General features: G+C 51.2%; 1 protein-coding gene across 3 annotated transcripts in view; it reads right to left on the reverse strand.

Moving 5' to 3' along the window:
* The window catches only part of LOC146857737 (CYFIP-related Rac1 interactor A-like), a 176382-nt gene that overhangs the window by 113193 nt on the left and 44406 nt on the right, over positions 1 to 18783 (reverse strand). The gene's annotated exons all lie outside the window — the stretch shown is intronic.

An 18783-nucleotide genomic window follows, 5' to 3' on the forward strand; every position in this document is an offset into this window, starting at 1 on the left:
CACGTAAACACACCGACCACTTAATAGAGCTGCAGGTTGATATGTAAAGACACCTACCCCTTTCGAGAGTCCCTGGGGTTTACAAAAACAAACCTACCCTTTTATAGAACTCAAGGGATGTCCATCAAATGAACCATTAGACTATATACAAACAAGCCTGGCCCTTTATAAGGCCCCTTGGAGTGCACTAATACAGACCCGCCTCTTTCTAGAAACTCGCCCTTGTATGGAAAGAAACCTGACACTTTATAGCGCCCTTGGGGTTTAATTAAAACACTGGCGGATTTACAGTGCCCTGGAGTCCCTAATATAGAGCTCCTATGGTGTGTAAGGAAACGACCGCTCCACAATGGAGTCCTGGTGCTTGCATGGAGTGTAGGAATATGGCTGCCTCGTTCTAAAGTTCCTAGGGCGCGTAGGCACACAGCTGCCATTTGTAGAGTGCCTAGCACATGGGGTAACTAGTGTACACAGCTTTAGTGGTGTTCAATAACATTGCTGCCAAGTACAGAGCTCCGCGGGTGTGTAGACACAAGAATGCTTCTACGTACAGGCCTCAGAGTGTGTAGACCCGTGGGAGCTTCTATACAGAGCTCCTCGGTTGTTTGAACAAAATACTCCTTTTAGACCTCAAAGTGTGTGTAGACACAGCTTCCTCATTATAGAGTTTCTTTAGTATGTCGACACGTGGCTGCTTCTGAGTAGTGTACATACAAAGCTGTCCCTATGGAAAGCCCCTGGAGTGTGGTGACACACACCCTGCTGTGTTTTATAGATAGTGCACCCAGGATGTCTGTTTGTGAGTGTGTGTGAGTATTGTTTTAATTTGCACGGAGCCTTCTTCAGTAACAACTATGAAGATTTTGTGTGTAATTTGGCGAGTGTGATGGTCTCAGAGAGCGCCATACGGAACCCACCGCCAAATGAGGCTGAGTGAGTCTCTGCCATGGACAGGAGGCGGCGAGGCCGAGAAACACCCTCCCCCTCCCCTGTCTGTAGCAGCGGGTCCAGAGCAAAGCTCTTCCAAGGAGATTATCAGCCCAAGCACAGCAATAATCAGGCAGCGACGAGAACTCAAGAAAACACACTGAATCATCTTCAGTCACTTCAATTCAATAATTAAATCAATAGAAATGTTAAAAACCTAAAATCTAGAAGCTAAAGCAACACTTTGGAAACTAAAGCCAGGACCTTTGGAAAGACTTTCTCCCTCTCATAACTTCTACACCTTATAATAATGAAAACATGCATTTAGTTATGCTGCGCAGGAAGCAGACGTAATTCAGGGTGGGCTTACTGGAAAGAGTCACTAAAAATCCCCTTAGCCGGCCCATCTTGTCAGGCCAGACCCTTAAACTTTCCAGTCAACCCTTAATTCATATTGTCAGCCCCTGAGACAGAGTAGAACTGGCTAGGCCATTGCATAGTAAACCCCCAAAAATCTCTAACCAAACACTAGCAAAGCCATTATGTCTGGCATTTTGTTAGGTAAAGTATTTGATCATATCGGATAGAGACTTCTAACCACAGATTCCTCACATTGTTCTCCAGGGTCAGAATGGATCTGGAAATCTTGAGAAGTACCGCTGCGTACCGGTAGGTGACGCCATTTGGCACTGTGACTGCGTCTGCTGTGACACTGTGGTACCTATATAGACGCCACCTTGGCACACTGCCATCAGTTCCTTTCTGTCTGTTCTATCAGTGGGGATCTGGGGAGCTACTTCGATCATTGTTGACTAACTTTAAAAAAAACTTTTTGTCTGCATTTTTTTAGCTTTTCTCCCAGTGTGCTAGGACATGTCCCTTGCAAAACCTTTAGGATTCAAGCCTTGCGGGGATTGCCACAGGCAGATGTCCAGTGGCGACCGGCACAGGTAAGAGCAGTAAGGCGGTGGGGCGGGGTGGGCGGGGAGTCAAAAGATGGGTTAGTGAAAATTAAATTTAAAAAAATAAAACCTCTTACCCCCGGAGTGCATAAGGTAAGTGGTTTTAATAATTATTTTATTTAACTTTAACTAACCCGTCGTCTGTCGACTTCTCTCACACTCCACCTGCCACACCGCTCTTACCTGTGCTAACCGTCACTGCAAATATTTGTGCCTGACTCCCATTTGGTTTGTCTCTGGTGTCTGGGGTCGGGACACAACCCCAAGGCCTGCATCGAGTGCAGGAAGAAGCACCCAAAGACGATTCACAAACAGGCAAAAAAGCTCCTGGCAGCGTGGCAAAAGAAGGCTCCACGCCGCTCCCCATCCAGCTCTCATTCCTGTAGAAGGTCCTGGGGCCGTTCCCAGAGATTATCGTCTTCCCGCACTAACCTCTTCCCAAAAATATGAGAAGGAGAAGTAGAAGTGCTCTTCGGCTTCACCTTTTAGACATTGTACTTCCAGGACCCACTCTGGCACTCCATCTGCAGAGCATGTGTCAGGGCCCGCTTCGTGTTAATCTGAGTTTCCCGGTGCCGGAGTGACAGGTGCCCTACTCAAAGAATTTTATGACCCCATGTACGCCATCTACCAACTCCCTCCTGAGCGCCTTTGGGTTCCACGGAGACAAGAGGTGCCCCTGCTGGGTTGCCGTCAGAGGGTTTGCCCTCCACGCCAGCCGAGCCCTCTGGATTCGCTCCCAGATCCACACTGACGCCACCACGGGTGCATCCATTCGCCCAGGCCCTATCTTCCTGAGGGAGGAAATGAGGATGAGGTATACGGTCTTCTAGAGCACCTGGATGATGACAACTGGTATGAGAAGCTGGGTGATGACAGTGGCCTGGATACCTCCCCAGACTCCGGCATGATTTCCCCTCTGGGCCAAGTTGTGGAGGAAGGTGCATCTTTTGCCACAGTGATGCTCAAGGTTGCAGAGGTTCTCGATCTCCAGCTGCCGGTTGTCGAGGTTAAGTCCAATGTCTTGACAGAGGTGCTTCGACTGTGGGTGGGCCCGTCTATACCCATACTCCCCTTTAATGAAGCTCTTACCGACGTGCTCCTGGGGGTCTGTGCAAAGCCTTGCACAGGGGCTCCTGTGCACTGAATGATTGCCCCTAAGCACTGTCCCACCCCATTAGACCCACTCTTCCTCTCTTAGCACCAGGTTCGGATTAGGAAGCCAGGCAGTCGGGCATTGGGCATGGGCTAGTGCCTAAGGGTGAGACGTGGGCCTGTTTTTTAAGGGCCTCTGCTTCATTCCTGCCCTCCCAGGCCATCGCACTTCAGAATGCGGTGGGTGGTAAGTGTGGCAATCGGCCTTACTAGGGGCCAGGTGTTGCTCCATTTGTTGGGCCATTCTTACTCCAGCCCCCCGTGGGGCAGTCTTGGCCCAGAAGCAGTGTCTTGCCCCTGACCCCTCCCATGCCAGGCCATCACATTCACACAATGGTGGGTGAGGGACGGTGGGAGTATGCAGGGGCCCCACTAGGGCAGCCAGTGGATTTTCTAGTTATGGGCCATCTACATCTCAGCCTTCCTGGAGCAACAGTAGCTGTGTCCTTTTTCTTGACCCCTTCACTGCAAGGCCATGCACTGGGGCTATGGAGGGATGGGGAGGGAGTGACGTAAGAGAAGCCTTCCTGGAGGGTGTGAGTGTATTTGCATAGGCCTAGCTGTGGAGCAACCTTTATTAAGCTTGTATTAAATTAGAGAGGGGGTGGTGTTACAGCCAAAGCCAAAACTGCTGACTTTGGAAGCTGGAAACCAGATTCCAGTCCCAGCATCGGCTCAACATCCTGTGATCCGTTCCTGGGCAAATCACTAAATCTCCCAACGCCTGAAGTAAAAATGAATTTGATCTTGTGTAGTGTAACAGGTGCTCAAGTAAATTGCTCCAATGCCCTTGCGCCGAGTTCTCCCTATGTAAAACTATAAAAAGCAATTAGACCAAAACAGCAATTTATTCATGTTATCAGATTCTGCAAGGACCAGAGCATGATAATTAGAGAGCCCACTTTATATAAAGATATCCCTATTATTCTTGAACATGACTTTTCTGTCTTCGTTTAGTATAGCTATTAGTCACGGATGAGTAAAGCAGATTTAGAACACATTTTAAAGTGCTTTCACCTTACGTTGACTGTTTAAAATACATACTGATCAGAGGAAAAAATACAGACTTTTTGTGATTTTCTTCATTTTTGCACTGGCCAGAATATTAAAATATAGGTCCGGTGGCAACCCTAGCCAGATCAGCTATTGTTGCCCTTGTGACATTTTATTTCACCCCACCCACGTGGCCAAAATTCAGTGCGTCTTGTTTTCACCAATCTTACTGTTTCTATAGACTTTAAAATGCTTAGGTTACCAAACATTTCTCTAAAAAGGAGTCCAATGAGACTAACCAAATGCTGTTTCATGAATGAACACTATCTGCCAAGATGGGCCATTTTTTTGGGACTGACTGGGCCTAATTGCAATCCCAATCTGACCATGCCCGGCACCCCTTCCGTGAGAGCCTGGTGGTGCAGGCCTCAACAGCAAAGATCAATCCATGTTCCCTACCGCACCACCGTATAGGGAATCCAAGAGGCTGGACACCTCTGGGTAGTGTATTGTTTCTTCCACCAGCCTTTCCTTTCGGTCAGTGAACACAGCATGCCTCTTGGGCCGATATTCCCATGCATTGTGGGATTCGATTGTGCAGCTGCTTCCCGTGCTGCTCGAAGAATACTGCCCGATCCTTAACTCAGCTCTGGTGGACAGCAGGGATGCAGTGAAGTTCGTCATCTGGTGCGGACTGGACACTACGGACTCCCTGGGCAACGCCAGGGCTGGTTACTGTCCACTGGGTTCTCAGGGGGTGTCCAGTCTTCACTGATTGACTATGTCCTTGGATTGCTCCAGCCTATTTGGTGATAAGGCTGATGCGGCACTCGAGTGCTTTCACAAGGGCAGGCTCACTGCAAGATCCCTTGGCCTTTCCCTGGCCACAACATTAGTCGTTTCGCCCCTATCACGGATGGTGAAGGGCCTGCTGTACCAGCCATATCGATTTCAGCAGCTTGCCCAGTCCTTTCGTGGATGGGGCTGCAGAGTCCAATAGGAAGCAGGAGTCAGTCCCAGAGTGCTGCAGAGCCCCCGCCACTCCGGCTGCCACAGCCTCCAAATCCCTTTAGCGTGCCCTCCCATCCAGCATAGCCATCCCGTCAGCAGCAGAATCAGGAGTAACCTTCCCCAGTGGTCGACGATTACATCCGATAAGTGGGTGCTTCAGATTGTACAGAAAGGGTACCCCCTACCTTTTTTGGAAACACCTTCACTAATGCCGGACTGGTCGTAGCGGGCCCTGTGAATATCCCCGGTGGGCCACCAGTGTGGTGGGCGGTTTTGGGCACCTGGGAAGCCGTTTTTGTTACAGGGCCGTTTATGCAGCATAGCTGCAATATCGTCCCGGTAACAAAATCGTCCGAAACCGGCCCTGGCAAACAGCTCGGCTGCAACCCCAACACCCCCGGGGGTGCCAGCCGAGCACTTTGCCAGGGCCGTTTTTTGTTTCCAGTCTGGCCCTGACCTCCACCCCTCCCACTGTCCCGCGAATGGCTGATAGAGCACCATCTCTCCTTGCTTCATCAGGAAGTGCAGGTTCTTTTTAAAAGGGAGCCATTGAGAGCCTGCCTGCACCAGAAGTAGGGCGTGGTTGTTATTCCTGCTACTTTCTGGTGCCGCAGAAGGATGGAGGCCTCCGTGCTATACAAGGTCTATGCCCTCTGAAGTGCCTTCATGGAAAAAAAGGAATTCAAGATGCTCACCTTGGCTCGGGTACTATATGCACTGGGTATGAGAGACTGAATGGTAATGCTGGATCTGCAAGACGTGTATTTCCACATCCCTGCCCTGCCGCCCCACAGGCGTTACCTACAGTTAACACTGGGCTGCAAGCATTTCAGTTTCACGGTGCTCCCCATTGGTCTCACGAGTGCCCTTCAGGTTTTCATGTAAGTGATGGCGGTGTTTGCAGCCCATATATGGAGGTTAGGGGTTCCAGTCTTCCCCCTACCTCGAAGACTGACCTTGATGTCAGGCTCACCTCAGGCAGTCGCTGCCAATCGCCAGACTACGGTGAACTTCCTGCATTTGCTGGGGTTCACTATCAACGTGCCAAAGTCACACCTCAATCCTTATTGGATGCTCCCTTTCATCAGAGACATTCTGGACACAGTGCAGTTCTGCTCCTATCCTACGGAGCGTCGAGTCCATGACATTCAGGTTATGATTCTGAAGGTTTGGCCTGTAGCGTGGACTTTGGTCTGACTGACTTTGAGGTTGCTGGCTGCATCTGTAGTCTAAGAACTATTTGATGCCCCATCACTAAAATCTAATTGAGAGACAAATGGGACAATGTAACCGTCCATGAAATGCAAATGGCCTTGTCTGACATGACATCCAAGCAATGGCAAAGTATCAAAATGTCATGGAAGCCAGTGGCTGAAGGGTGCTGAATCAAAACCCACTCTCTCTATATACTCCTCTTGTACTTTTCCTGAGGAATTGATGGCATGAGGTCTTTCAGACAGCTAAAACTGTCTGTGGCCAGGCCTAAAATGTTCAGCCCCTAAGTTCACTGAAAGCAGGGCTTTAAAAAGACCCCATAATGCAAATGGCATCCACCTTCATGGTCTTCCACTTCAGAGTAAAAAATTCTCAATTAAACTTGCATACAGTGCTAATGGTAAAAGGAGAAAATATATTATACCACATGATACGTTGCCAGACTTCATATGACTAAATCAGTCTTCACCATAATTGACTTGTTAAATTCTCCAGTTGCACTCTCTTTGCACACTGTGCCGTCAGCTAAGCTTTGCAAAGACCTTCCAAGGTCACAGCCATTCACTATTGTATTTCACCAGAACCTCCAGCCTCTGACTAGTTTTCCACTGCCTCCTAGCTGTTCACCTATTGTTTTATTTAGTTAACCTTTCTTCTTTTGGCGAAGTCATGGAGGAGCATTTTGACCCCGCCACCCCCTTGTCATCCAGCTGCTGTTATAACTCCCACACTGTCCCCATGAGCCTGGAGGTATTTATTCTACTTACATATCATCTTTTCAACCCTTGTGTAGGTGAAATTTTGCTTAATTTCATAATTACTCATAGACTACGGACTAGATTTATCAATATTTCATGCAACGCAGCAAGACAAGTTGAGGAAGAGGGCAGGAATGTGCCATATTTACCAATATATGGCACACTCCTGCTCTCGGCTTGCGCTGGTGCAAAATCTGCTGCCTAGCGCCAACGCAGGCACTCTTGCTCCATGGTGCAATGGTGCCTGCATTGCTGGCATGATTGTTTTTGTGTAGGGCGGGACATCTTCCTGCACAAAAACAATCCTTAGAGGTTTGTTACTCTTTCTTACGTGTGCTATAGAATGAAGCACACTTAGAAAGAGGACACAGCGAAGAGAAATAAAGATATTTCGCCTTGTTGCACCTCCCCTGTAAAGGAATAGCATTTTGACACAATCCTAGTTTTCCCAGTGTTGGTAAATCTGTGAATGACCCAAAATCGAAGCGTGGATGCATGGGAATGCCCACCATCCACCCATGTAATGCCTTCCCAAGGCAGAGTAACGCAAGACAGCGACTTGCGCTGCCTCGCGTCACTCCACATTTACCAAGCGACGCAGGACTACGCAAGGTGGCCTTGTGTCCTTTGGTAAATCCGAGTTCAGCATTGCATTGCCCTTGCGACACCATGCGTGGCGCCAGGGCACCGCAGTACAATGATAAATCTGGCCCTATTTCTTTAGTGAGGGTAACAACTTGGCAACATCAACATTTTGTTAGCAGAAATAGTGTCCACAATTTGATACAGAAAATCCTTATACCCTGTAGGAAGGACAGAGCAGATCATACTCTCTACCTTGGACCACCTCAGTCTTGAAGTTCGTATAGACAGTCTCTGGGGCCTGATAATTTTTGATTTGTTATTATTTGATTTGTTCTTTATCGCTGTTTACCAACAAATTCTCCTGAGGTTGTGACCTGCATGCTGAAAAGAACATATACATTATGGCAGCTCGTGCAGAGAGACTCAAATCTATCCCGCAGGACTGGATTATTATTGTAGTGAGAAACCCAGAAATTATATACAACTTAACAACAAGTGTTTATTCTTAATAGAATGTTGCAGAAGTGTGTCTTGTCTTTTCATCCTGGCGTAACAGCATGGTCTGAAAAGGGCCTTCTGCAAATCCTAGCTATGGTGTGATTGGGAGACTTGGTGACCGCTGCCACAGGTTTGCTCTGGCCAGGAAAAGGGCACAGAGAGTGCATACCCGTAAGCTCTTATCCTGGACAGAAAAAACAGTGACAGCCCACCATGTCGAGCAAGAGAGGGGCAAACTCTCATAGTGTCTTCCAGCCTGTTCCTTCTGCGGCCGGAAGGTCTCACAGTGGCATATAGGCAAGAAGAGGTAGATCAGAATACAGGGGTGATCTTGATGGACTAGGCCTGATGAGAGGCTTTTGGGCTGTCCGCGGAGTCACTCAAACAAGGGTGTGGTACAGCTATCTCCCATGGAGGGTGGATTAGTGTGAATTTGGGGAGCCGATCAGACCTTGAATTTGTGAGAAATCTATGTGTATGAACCTGTGCAATCTTTTTGCTAGCGAGTCTCGGACACTGATGGACCGGAATGTGGATTACATCATGGTGTAACCACTAAGAGGGGCTGCATTGGGATCGGATGGGGAGGGTGTGAGCAGCAAATATTGTAGAAAGACAAAGTCCAGCCTCTTCTATCACAGGAGCTACTGATGGAGCATAAAGGCGGCTTTAATCATTGTCTAAACACTGTAACCCAATCAGCAAAGCTCAGCGAAAATGAATGGAACAAAGACGTAATTTGCAAATAAGCAAATTAAAGTGGTTAAATTTGCATGGACAATAGGACACGCAGCTGAAATGGATGCAGGATCCAGTGACCCAAGCACCAGTGAGAATGAGTGAAATACAACTCAAAATATTTAAGTAAAGTCAGTGCAGGCATCCAGAGAGTCTGTGAAACCATGATTGAGGAGATGAGGGTGGGCATCAATCCTTAGAGCATGATTTACAAAACGAGGTGGAAGGGGTTCCGATGACGGAGGACATGATTTCAAATGTTGAAACACCATTTAAGGTGCAAACATGTCAAGTGTATCATCACCTGGGCAGAACCAGGTACTGGAGAAAGAAGTGGAGGGCGTAGAGGGGGCTCAGAGCTTCTTTGCAAGGTAAGATTTGTGAACCTGTCTGAGGGATTGAAGGGACGTGGGGCCTCATGATTGCTAGAGAAGACCTGGGAGCCATGGAGGGTCAACTGGCTTCTGCTCCTGGAATAGCATACGGTACAGACTTTTCCCAGATTGTAGGTCATAATTAGAGAAGAAACTTCAATTTTGTGAGGGAATTAATGGATCCCACGACAGCGATGCATTCTGCTTTCTGCCAAACTGAATATTATATATTTTTCCAAAAGTTGTATTCTCTGACAGCTCTCAAGAAGCTTCAGAATGGTCTGAATGTCTGGACACAGGCAAATATCGATGGGGTCAAATATTGATGGGGTCATCCTGAGAAGAAGGAAACATTTGCTGAGGGCGAGGTTGCTCCTGGAACCACCAGAATCAGGGCTCTTGTCATGCATGACAGGACCCTGTGTTGCAGTGAGGCTGGGTGGAGACTGGCAGGGCCATTACTGAAGCGCGGAGCACAGAAGAGGAATGCGCGAGGATATAAATGGACTGGGACAATTATGCATGTTAGCAGAACATGAAACTAGTCGATATTCAGAGAAATGTGCAACTCTCTCAGCTTTGCTTTTCATTTTTACAGTCAGACAATTTGTATTTCTCCCAAGAAGGGAGCAAGGTTATGTGCCCATTGTCATCATGTACAGAAATCAGGATAAGATACAAAATAATTACACAATCGAACAAAATAGCACTCTGCTGGAATACTAGGGTAAGAGCGCAGAAGGACAAACAACACACAATTCTCTTTAGAAGTGGAAACCTCCCCTAAAATGACACTCGGAATGCAGCCATCTGTGGATTTACATTTAACCCACACCACACACACTGTGTGAGCTACAAAACTACCCCGGACATTCATGACCTACCCTCTCCCATGTTAGCAAGGTTGGACATCTCAACACATCAGAGACCACACTCAGTTTGGGCTTGGATTTCTGCACTTGAATCCATCCTCTTGACCAAAAGTGTTGGCGTTTACTGGTTCTTGGGTAGTTGCCCTGACCAAAAGAAGCGGAGCTGTCATTTTGAATTCTTTGCCAATTGTGCCATATTAGACATCTTCATGATCTCCTCCAGCTGCTTTCCAGCAACAATGCCCCCCACATTACTGTGCTCTGTTACAGATCAAGCATTGCATCTGAGGAACCTACATGCTGCATTTTGGAAACATACCCATGCATTTGCCATGAGAACCTGCTTGGCATGTCAATGGATAGTCCACAATGATCTATTCTCCATTGTTATTCTCTGAGGTTAACTAAGTAAGGCGTGGAAATAAGTAAATACATGACATACATCTACATGCTGGGTGTTAATTGGGAATCTTCAGAGGTTTGTTGATCTGTAAGAGAAACATGGTGCATGATAGCACTTTTTCACACTTACTAGTTAGGGACGCTGGAAAGTTTAAGAATACTGTGGCCGGCTTTCAGTCTAGTGACCCCGTAGGCGGTGTATCTGACCTGAAAGTGAGATGTTACCTATTGAGATCCCTCAGACTCTACACAGGTGGATTTTCAAGGCAGGTGTTAGACTAATTCTAATAGTTGAGAGGAATAAGATTTTCTTCTATTGTTGGAAGCTGGGCCTGCATGGTCAATCAATGAAACAACCCCGAAGTTTTATTTATGAACCATACGTTAGAAGGAATAAAGTTGAGCTGAAGGAGAAAACTGAATTCAACATGATCATGATTAAGTAAGTAAAGTCTTTGTTGCTGATTAATAAAAATCATCGCAATATACACAACTATGGTAAATATATTTTTTGCATTTGGCATAAGATAACATGACAACTCTTGCTTCATTAGGGAGTTTGCGATGAGTGCTGTGGTGTAAAATTTGCTGTTTGGTATAAAATCAAATATTGACATTGGCTTAATTGAAAACGTTTACGACAAGATACAGCCACGTGGGCGGCTGCAGTCTAAAAAATGATCTAGTGCAAAAGGTTTTGCTTGGAAGTGTTCGTGGTACTTGTATGGCAGCCAGAGCTGCTGCTGGCAGGAGACAGACATCAGTTATGTTAGGTGGGCCTGAGTTTGCTGTATGAGCAGCTTTTTTACTTTCAGCAAACACCTGGTGGCCTTGCAGGAAAGCTGAATACTATGACCATTCAGGAGAGACACGATTGCAGGGTGGTAGGACCTAATGAGAAGGGCCCTAAAGGCTTGGCGTACCAGTTTCTGTCTGAGGTGCAAAATGGCTGGACAGACGCACAAAAAGGGTGTGGCCATATAAGTGACATTGAAGGTCCTGCCAGGACTTCCTCCAAAGTGGAACCTGATCTTTTGATGGAAAGGCACCCATGTGGAATAGTAGTAGTGGGTGTTGAGTGGGCACTGCAGTGTGGGTTATGAGATAGGGCCTTGGGCTCCAAGAAGTGTGGGAGTGCAGAACTGTCCATCCATGCCATTTCAGGGCAAACTCTGCTTTATCGATGGTCCAGGATTGAAGTTTTACAGCTTGTTGGTAATCTTTTGAAAGGCAATGATATTGAGATTTGATTTCCAAACGTTGTCCAGATTTAGGTTACTTAGAGCCTACCGGAGGACCATTGGCCAGGAATATTTGTGTTGGGCTCCCTCCTACTTTCCAACCAACACAGGGCAGCCAGTTAGGCTGGTGGGGCTTCTCTAAGCTTCCAAAATAGTTTGATGATGGCACCCTTCCTGACAGGGGTTTTGTGAACAAACCAAACTCCAGTCTCACCTGTGATTGGGATAAGTGTTGCGGGAGCCGAAAGATGCGTTTAAACAGGGTGGATTGAAGTTGGTTTAGTGTCGTTGCATCACTCCCCTTTAAAAATTCAGGGCCATAGGGGAGTGAGGGAAGAACATTTTCCCCAATGACCTGTGAAAATGCTGATGTACTGCCAATCTTTTTTTTTGCAGTAGTTTAAATGCGAACCGTAGTTTGTTGGCAAGGGCTCTTCTTCGGTTTATAAATATTAGTATGCTTTGACCAGGTCTAGGTTCTTCTGACTGCTTTCCACTTGGGGTAGTTATGTCTGGAGGTTGCTGAAAAGCATATCACTTTTGTTTTGTTGTGACTGAGTTCCAGCCCCAGCGTTTAGGTGTATTGTACTAAGTGGGTAATTAGACACTGAAAGCTGTTCGGGGTTTGGCTGCATAAAACAATGTCATCTGCATATTGTAAACATCTGAGCAGTTCATTAACTAGTTTGGGAAGGTTGCATGATGCTTCTGATAATCGACTATCTAGATCACCCATAGAAATATTGAATAAAGGGGGGGGGCTAAGACACACCCCTTCTTTAGACCAGTGTGGGTGGTAATCTTGCAAGTGGTTCTTTAGCCATTACTGATTTTGTTTGTCAAAGATATGTTTATTGAATTTTTTGCAACATACATCTGAGATAATACTAGTACAGCTTCCCACACAGGGGAGCAAAGTAGTGCAGTAACAGTATAAAGGCCAAAAGGGGTGCACTGCCCAGAAAAGGTCAAGCTCCTTCCTTTTTTTTTGTTGAAACATTTTTTATTATTTTCCAAATCAACAATTACTATTCATTACACAACGAGGTTCCGAGTCCAAAAGGAGTACCGTCCCTCCTAACCCCAACTCGTTCCCACCCCTCCCCACCCCCGTGTCAGTGTGCCCCTGTCCCCTACCTCTCCCCGGATGTGCCCCCCTTTCTAAGGAAATCATGTACGGACGCTCAATCCCTCTCTGTGCAAGCAGATCGTCCCTCTTGTCCAGGCCTCTGGTAGGTGTCCCGGGACCTCCCTCGTTCCCATCTCATCTCATTCCCCAGTCCCCCTCTCCTCTTGTCTATCCGCCGTGCTCCCTTCGTCCCCTACCTCAGATATCAACCCCTGGAGTTCCACCACCAACGCTTCCCATGCCCTGGCCGTCGCTAACGCTTTCTCATCATCTCTTCTAAGAACCAAACTGCAACCGGAGCGTGCCCTCCGCCCCCGCCCATCTCACTAACGCTGTCCTCCACCGCAAAAAGCTAGGCCCCCCCGAGATTTCCAGTGCATGGTCAATTCTCTCTTGGCCAATATCAACCCCAGGTCGTAGAACTTGCTAGTGACCTTCGTACGCCGGGTGTGTGGAAACCATAGCAACAAGCAAGCCCCCATCTCTGGGGTAATAGAACGGTCTGTCACCTGATTCAAGCAGTCCACTACCTCAGCCCAATAGTCTCCCAGCTTCGAGCAGGCCCAAAACATGTGGCGAAAATCTGCCCTCTCTCCCCCACACCGCGGACATGGAGAGTGTGCCCCTCCGAAATATTGCAAGACCTTGGCCGGCGTCAGATACGCCCTATGCAGCGTGAAAAACTGAACCAACTGGAACCGTGCGTTCCGCGTTCCCTTCCAGGCCCTCCGCACTAGCGTGGACCATGTGGTCTCAGGGATCGCCTTCCCGAGGTCCGCTTCCCACTTTTCCCTCAGAGCGGCCAGAGGCTGCAAGCCCTCCCTCGACAATCGTCGATATAGGCAAGTAATGGCCTTGGTCGTCCCCGCCGCCATCATGACATATTGGCAACCCGCTGCAGTCGGCGGTTCCGACAGCCCCATTTTCCAGTGCTTTTGGAGGCTCGCCACCAAGGCCGCATGAAGCAAAAAGTCCCCCTGCGGGAGCCCGTAAGCATCCTGCAGGTCCTGGAAGGACAATAACACTCCGTCACGGAATAGGTCTCCTACCATCTGTACTCTCAGCTCCTCCCAAGTCGCGAGCCCGGACCAATCACCCCCATGCGGGAGCGCTGTGCACATCCCTAGGGGGATTTCCGGGGCGTACGGGCGGACTATGGCTGCCCGCCTCTGACACCTATTCCAACACTGCCGGAGGGTACGCTCCTCCAGGGTTAGCTGAGTTAAGTCCAGTCGCTGCTGGAGAACCGTAAAGGCCAGCACATGCCGTGGGATCAACCTGTCCTGCGGGCCCTCCGGGCCTCTATACTCTCGGGCCACCGCCTGCGTGAGCCACTGAAGCTGGGCCGCCAAATAGTACCATTCAAAATCAGGGGCTGCCAGGCCCCCCTCCGCTCGGGGCCGCCGCAACGTGGCCAGTGCCACCCGTCGCCTCCCCGAACCCCAAATGAAGCCTGTCGAAAGTGCCCGTAGTCGCGCGAAATACGACGCCGGGATCCACACAGGAAGTGTTTTGGAAAAAATAGAGAAGGCGTGGCAGCACCACCATTTTCAGCAACGCCACCCTCCCGGCACACGAGAGCGGGAGTGTACTCCAAAACCCCATACTACCCCGCAGACCACGAAGTGCCCTGCCAACATTCCCCTCCAACAAATCTGCCTGGGTATGATAAATGTTAACCCCCAGGTAGCGCAAACAGCTGCCTTCCCACCGGATTCGTCCCCCCGTCTGCGGTGTCCTGCCACCCTGTGACAGCGGGAACAAACACGTCTTACCCCAATTGACCTTCAGTCCAGACATACGACCGAACTCCTTCAACAGGGCGACCGCTCCACTTAACGCATCAGTCGCGTCCCTCAAAAACATCAGCAGGTCGTCTGCATACAGGGAGATATAGTGGGCGTCCCCCCTCAGAGCGACTCCGGAATAAGCACATCCCCGTCGGGCGTGTGCCGCCAGAGGTTCAACCACCAGCGTAAACAACAAGGGGGATAGGGAACAGCCCTGCCTCGTTCCCCTCCGCACTCGGTAGGAGGCCGAGATAGTAGCCCCCGTCTTCACCCGGGCCGTGGCACCGCTATATAGCAAGGTGGTCCAACGTACAAAGTCCTCCCCCAAGCCGAACTCCCGCAGCACTCGATACAGATATGGCCATTCCACACTATCAAAGGCCTTTTCTAAGTCGACCGACAGTGTGCAGGCCTCCGGGTATTCATCTCGGTCCAGTTCCATCACCCGCAGCAGCCGCCGAATAGAGGTGGCCGTGCTGCGCCGAGGAATGAAGCCCGCCTGATCCGGGTGAATTAAGGCGGTCATGTGGGTCAAGAGGCACGACGCCAATACTCTACTCAGAATTTTGTAGCCCACCGTCAGCATAGAGAGCGGGCGGTACGCTGTGCGCGCGCCCGCCTCCCCACCGGGTTTCAGCAAGGGTATCACGATCGCCTCCCGAGCGGAGGCGGGCAACTGCCCCAACCTCCATGCCTCGCTATACAGGGCCTGCAACTGCTGTGCCAGCAGATCCGGGTAGGCCGCGTAAAACTCGACGGGCAAACCATCTGCCCCCGGGGTCTTTCGACGGGCCATATGCCTAATTGCCACTCGGACCTCACTCAGCGATATCGCGCCCCCAAGGTCTTTCCCAGTCTCCGGGTCCAATCGAGGCAGGCGGGCTTCCAACAAAAAATCAACAAGGCCGTCAGGCTCCCGCTCCATAGTACTATCATATAATCCAGCATAGTAGCTGGCAAACCGCATATTAATCCCCACCTGGGAATAGACCGGCACCCCCCCTTCCTCTACCAGGGAGAGTATCGGGTCACCGCGCGCCGCCGGGTTCGCCAACCACGCCAGGAGGGATCCCACCTTATCCCTTTCCGCCAGCGCTCGCACAAGATAAGTTTTATGATCATAACAACGAAGCTGCTCCATTCGGACTGCCACGCTCTCCCTCGCCTCTGCAACCACAGCCACCTCGCCGTCCCCTTCCTGATGCTCCCGCTCCGCCACCCGCAACTGTGCCTCCACTCGGTCCACCTCTTTTAACAAGGCCTTCCGCACCCCAGCCGTGGATGATATGCAGACCCCCCGGACGACCGCCTTGAACGCGTCCCATTCCGTTGCTCGGCTCGCCGCCGTCCCTGAATTATGCCCAAAATACTGTTCTATACAGTCACTAATCTCAGCCCGGAACACCGGGTCCTCTAGCAGCAAGGGGTTAAGGCGCCAAGTAGGAATTGCCTGCCTCTGCCTGGACCATTGTAGCATCCCCACGCAGGGGTTATGGTCTGATATGGTCCTGGCTAAATATTCGCTATGCCGCATCAGGAGCTGAACATCCGGCGAACATAATATGCCATCCAATCGGACGTGCAACTCGTGAGGGGCCGAGTAGAATGAATAATCCCTGTCTTGTGGGTGATGGGTACGCCATGTGTCCACCAAGCCCCAAGTATCTTGCCAGGCCCGCCTACTTTTGGCCACCCGACAAACCACTGACTGTGCAAGGGGTGGATGGGACCTGTCCATCTCAACATCCAGCACTGAATTGAAATCCCCACCCAACACCACCGCCCCTGTTAAATAGTCCGCCAGCTGACCCGACAGTCTGGAAAAGAACGTGGCCTGGTCCACATTAGGGGCATACACACTACACAAAGCTATATCCCTTCCGTCCAGCCGGCCCTGCACTGCCACAAACCTGCCCTCCGGGTCAACGAACGTCCTCAACGGCTGGAAAGGGACCCCCGCCCTCACCCAGATCAGGGCACCCCGGGCAAACTTCGAGAAAGCTGTGTAATACAATTGACCCCTCCAGCGTCTATGCAGCGCCTTGCCCTCTTCTCTGTCTAAGTGGGTTTCTTGGAGGAATGCCACCTGGACCCCTCTCCGTACTAAGTACGCATGGACTTTATGTCTCTTCACCATAGAGGTGAGCCCCCTCACATTCCAAGTCATAAATCGCAATTCAGGTGGGGTCCCCATCCCATCGTTGAACCAACCACCCAGTTCGGGCCCTCCGAGGCACACTGACAAACCCCATAAACCCCGCAACCACCCAACTCCCCGAACTCCCTCCCCTCCCCAGAACAGGTGCTAAACCGCAGTTACCCATCCAAATACTACCCCCAACAGCAACCAAACTCTCTGGTACCCACCAGAGTCTCACTATGTCCATGAGGTTGAGGTGGCGGCTCACTGCCAGACGGGCTTGACGATAGTCCTCATCAAAGCATCCCTGCCCAGTCTCAACCAGTCCACCCCCCCAGCGCTCCGCTCCCTGCAGGCCCCCCACTCTCTCCTCCAGGCCCCGCATGACCCAGCCCGGCCTCACTTTCAAGACACCCCAGCTCCACCCTGTCTGTGCCCTCCAGGCCGGGGCCCGAGAGCACCCCTAACCTTCAAGCGTCCAGCAGCTCATCAGCAGTCCCAGGGGTAACATCAGGTAACATCTCCGCCTCCCCTTCAGCGCCATCGGAGTGGGAGTCCTCAGTGCCCTTCCGGGAGCCCGAATCCTCGCTGGGCTGGGAGGCCCCCGCCCCGGAGATCTCGGAGACCGCTTGCAGAGCAGCCCTCCGCTCCAACACCGTCTGGGATGCACCGGGTGAGCGGACCCTCGCCTGCCGCGCTTTATTACGTCTGCTGCGACGGGGCTTTGCCAGCGCTCCCGTCGGTCTCTCTCCATCCGTGTGCGCCGCTGCGCGGGTCCTGGCCGATTCCAGCCAGCTCCAGGCCGCTGCAGGGTCAGTGAAGAAGGATGTCGCACCGTCCAGTACCACTCGGAGGCGGGCCGGGAACAACAAGGAGTACTGCAGCCCCTCATCCCGTAGCGCCTTCTTCACCACCTGAAAGGAGGAGCGTCTGCGTTGGACCTCCATGGGGTAGTCCGGGTATATGGAAACCGGGACATTCTGCACCCGGAAGGGGCCCAGCGTCCGAGCCCTCTGTAGTATAATGTCTCGATCTCTGTAGTGCAGCAGTCGGGCCACCACCGGCCGGGGCGGACGGCCCGGATCCAGGGGACGGGCAGGCACCCTATGCCCCCTCTCCAAGGTGTAGAACCGCGTGAGCCCCTCCGGCGCCACCACCTCCTGCAGCCAGGTCTCCAGAAAGGTCAGAATGTCACTCCCTTCAATCTTTTCCGGCAGCCCCACCACTCGAATGTTATTGCGGCGGTTACGCCCTTCAGCATCCTCGGTCCTTTTTTCCAGGACCACTACCCTCCGCAGGAGATCCGCCGTCTGGCCCTCCGTCACCTTCTGGGCTGGAGCCAACGAGTCCAACCTGTCCTCCGTTTGCTTGACCCTATCCGCCAGCTTCTTGTGGTCCGCCCGAAGCAGCCCCAGATCAGTGGACACTTGGGCAATGTCCGCCTGCAGCGCCGACTTCGTGTCCGCTATGGCCTGCAGGATTTGGTCCAGCTGCCGTTGTTGGAGGCCCACCGCTGTATCCGCACTCGTTCCTCCCTCCCGGCCAGTGACAGTATCCCCCGTCGGATCCGCTGGGCTCCCTCCCAGCTTGTGGCGCGGTTTGCCCATAGTGCAGAGCCTGGCGCTCGTAATCCGGCGCAAGGCCTAGTCCCCGGGGCAGCGGCCAGCACCCGGGCCCAGCGTTCCCCACGTCCGGTGTAGGGACCCTCTGCGCACTGCCTCCAGTCTATTCCCCAGCCGGGGGTGTCCCCGCCGTCCTCCTTGGGGCACCACGATGTGCTAGGCCCCCACCGCACACCAGTGGCCACAGTCTCCGCCGGGTCGGGGGTCTATCCGGATATCAGCTCCTCAGGCCTGTCACCCCGGGTCAGATAGTTCCGCACCACAGCGCCTCACGCCGGACCAGTCGTCTCCCTCGTGGCCCCTGCCGCCTACCAGGTACTCCGAGTCTGCCGCCTCCGCTCCGGCGCCAGGGTCCTCGCCTCCACCGCAAG

The sequence above is a fragment of the Triturus cristatus genome, chromosome 3_2 (genome assembly GCF_964204655.1).
Source record: "Triturus cristatus chromosome 3_2, aTriCri1.1, whole genome shotgun sequence".
In the NCBI taxonomy this organism is placed as follows: domain Eukaryota; kingdom Metazoa; phylum Chordata; class Amphibia; order Caudata; family Salamandridae; genus Triturus; species Triturus cristatus.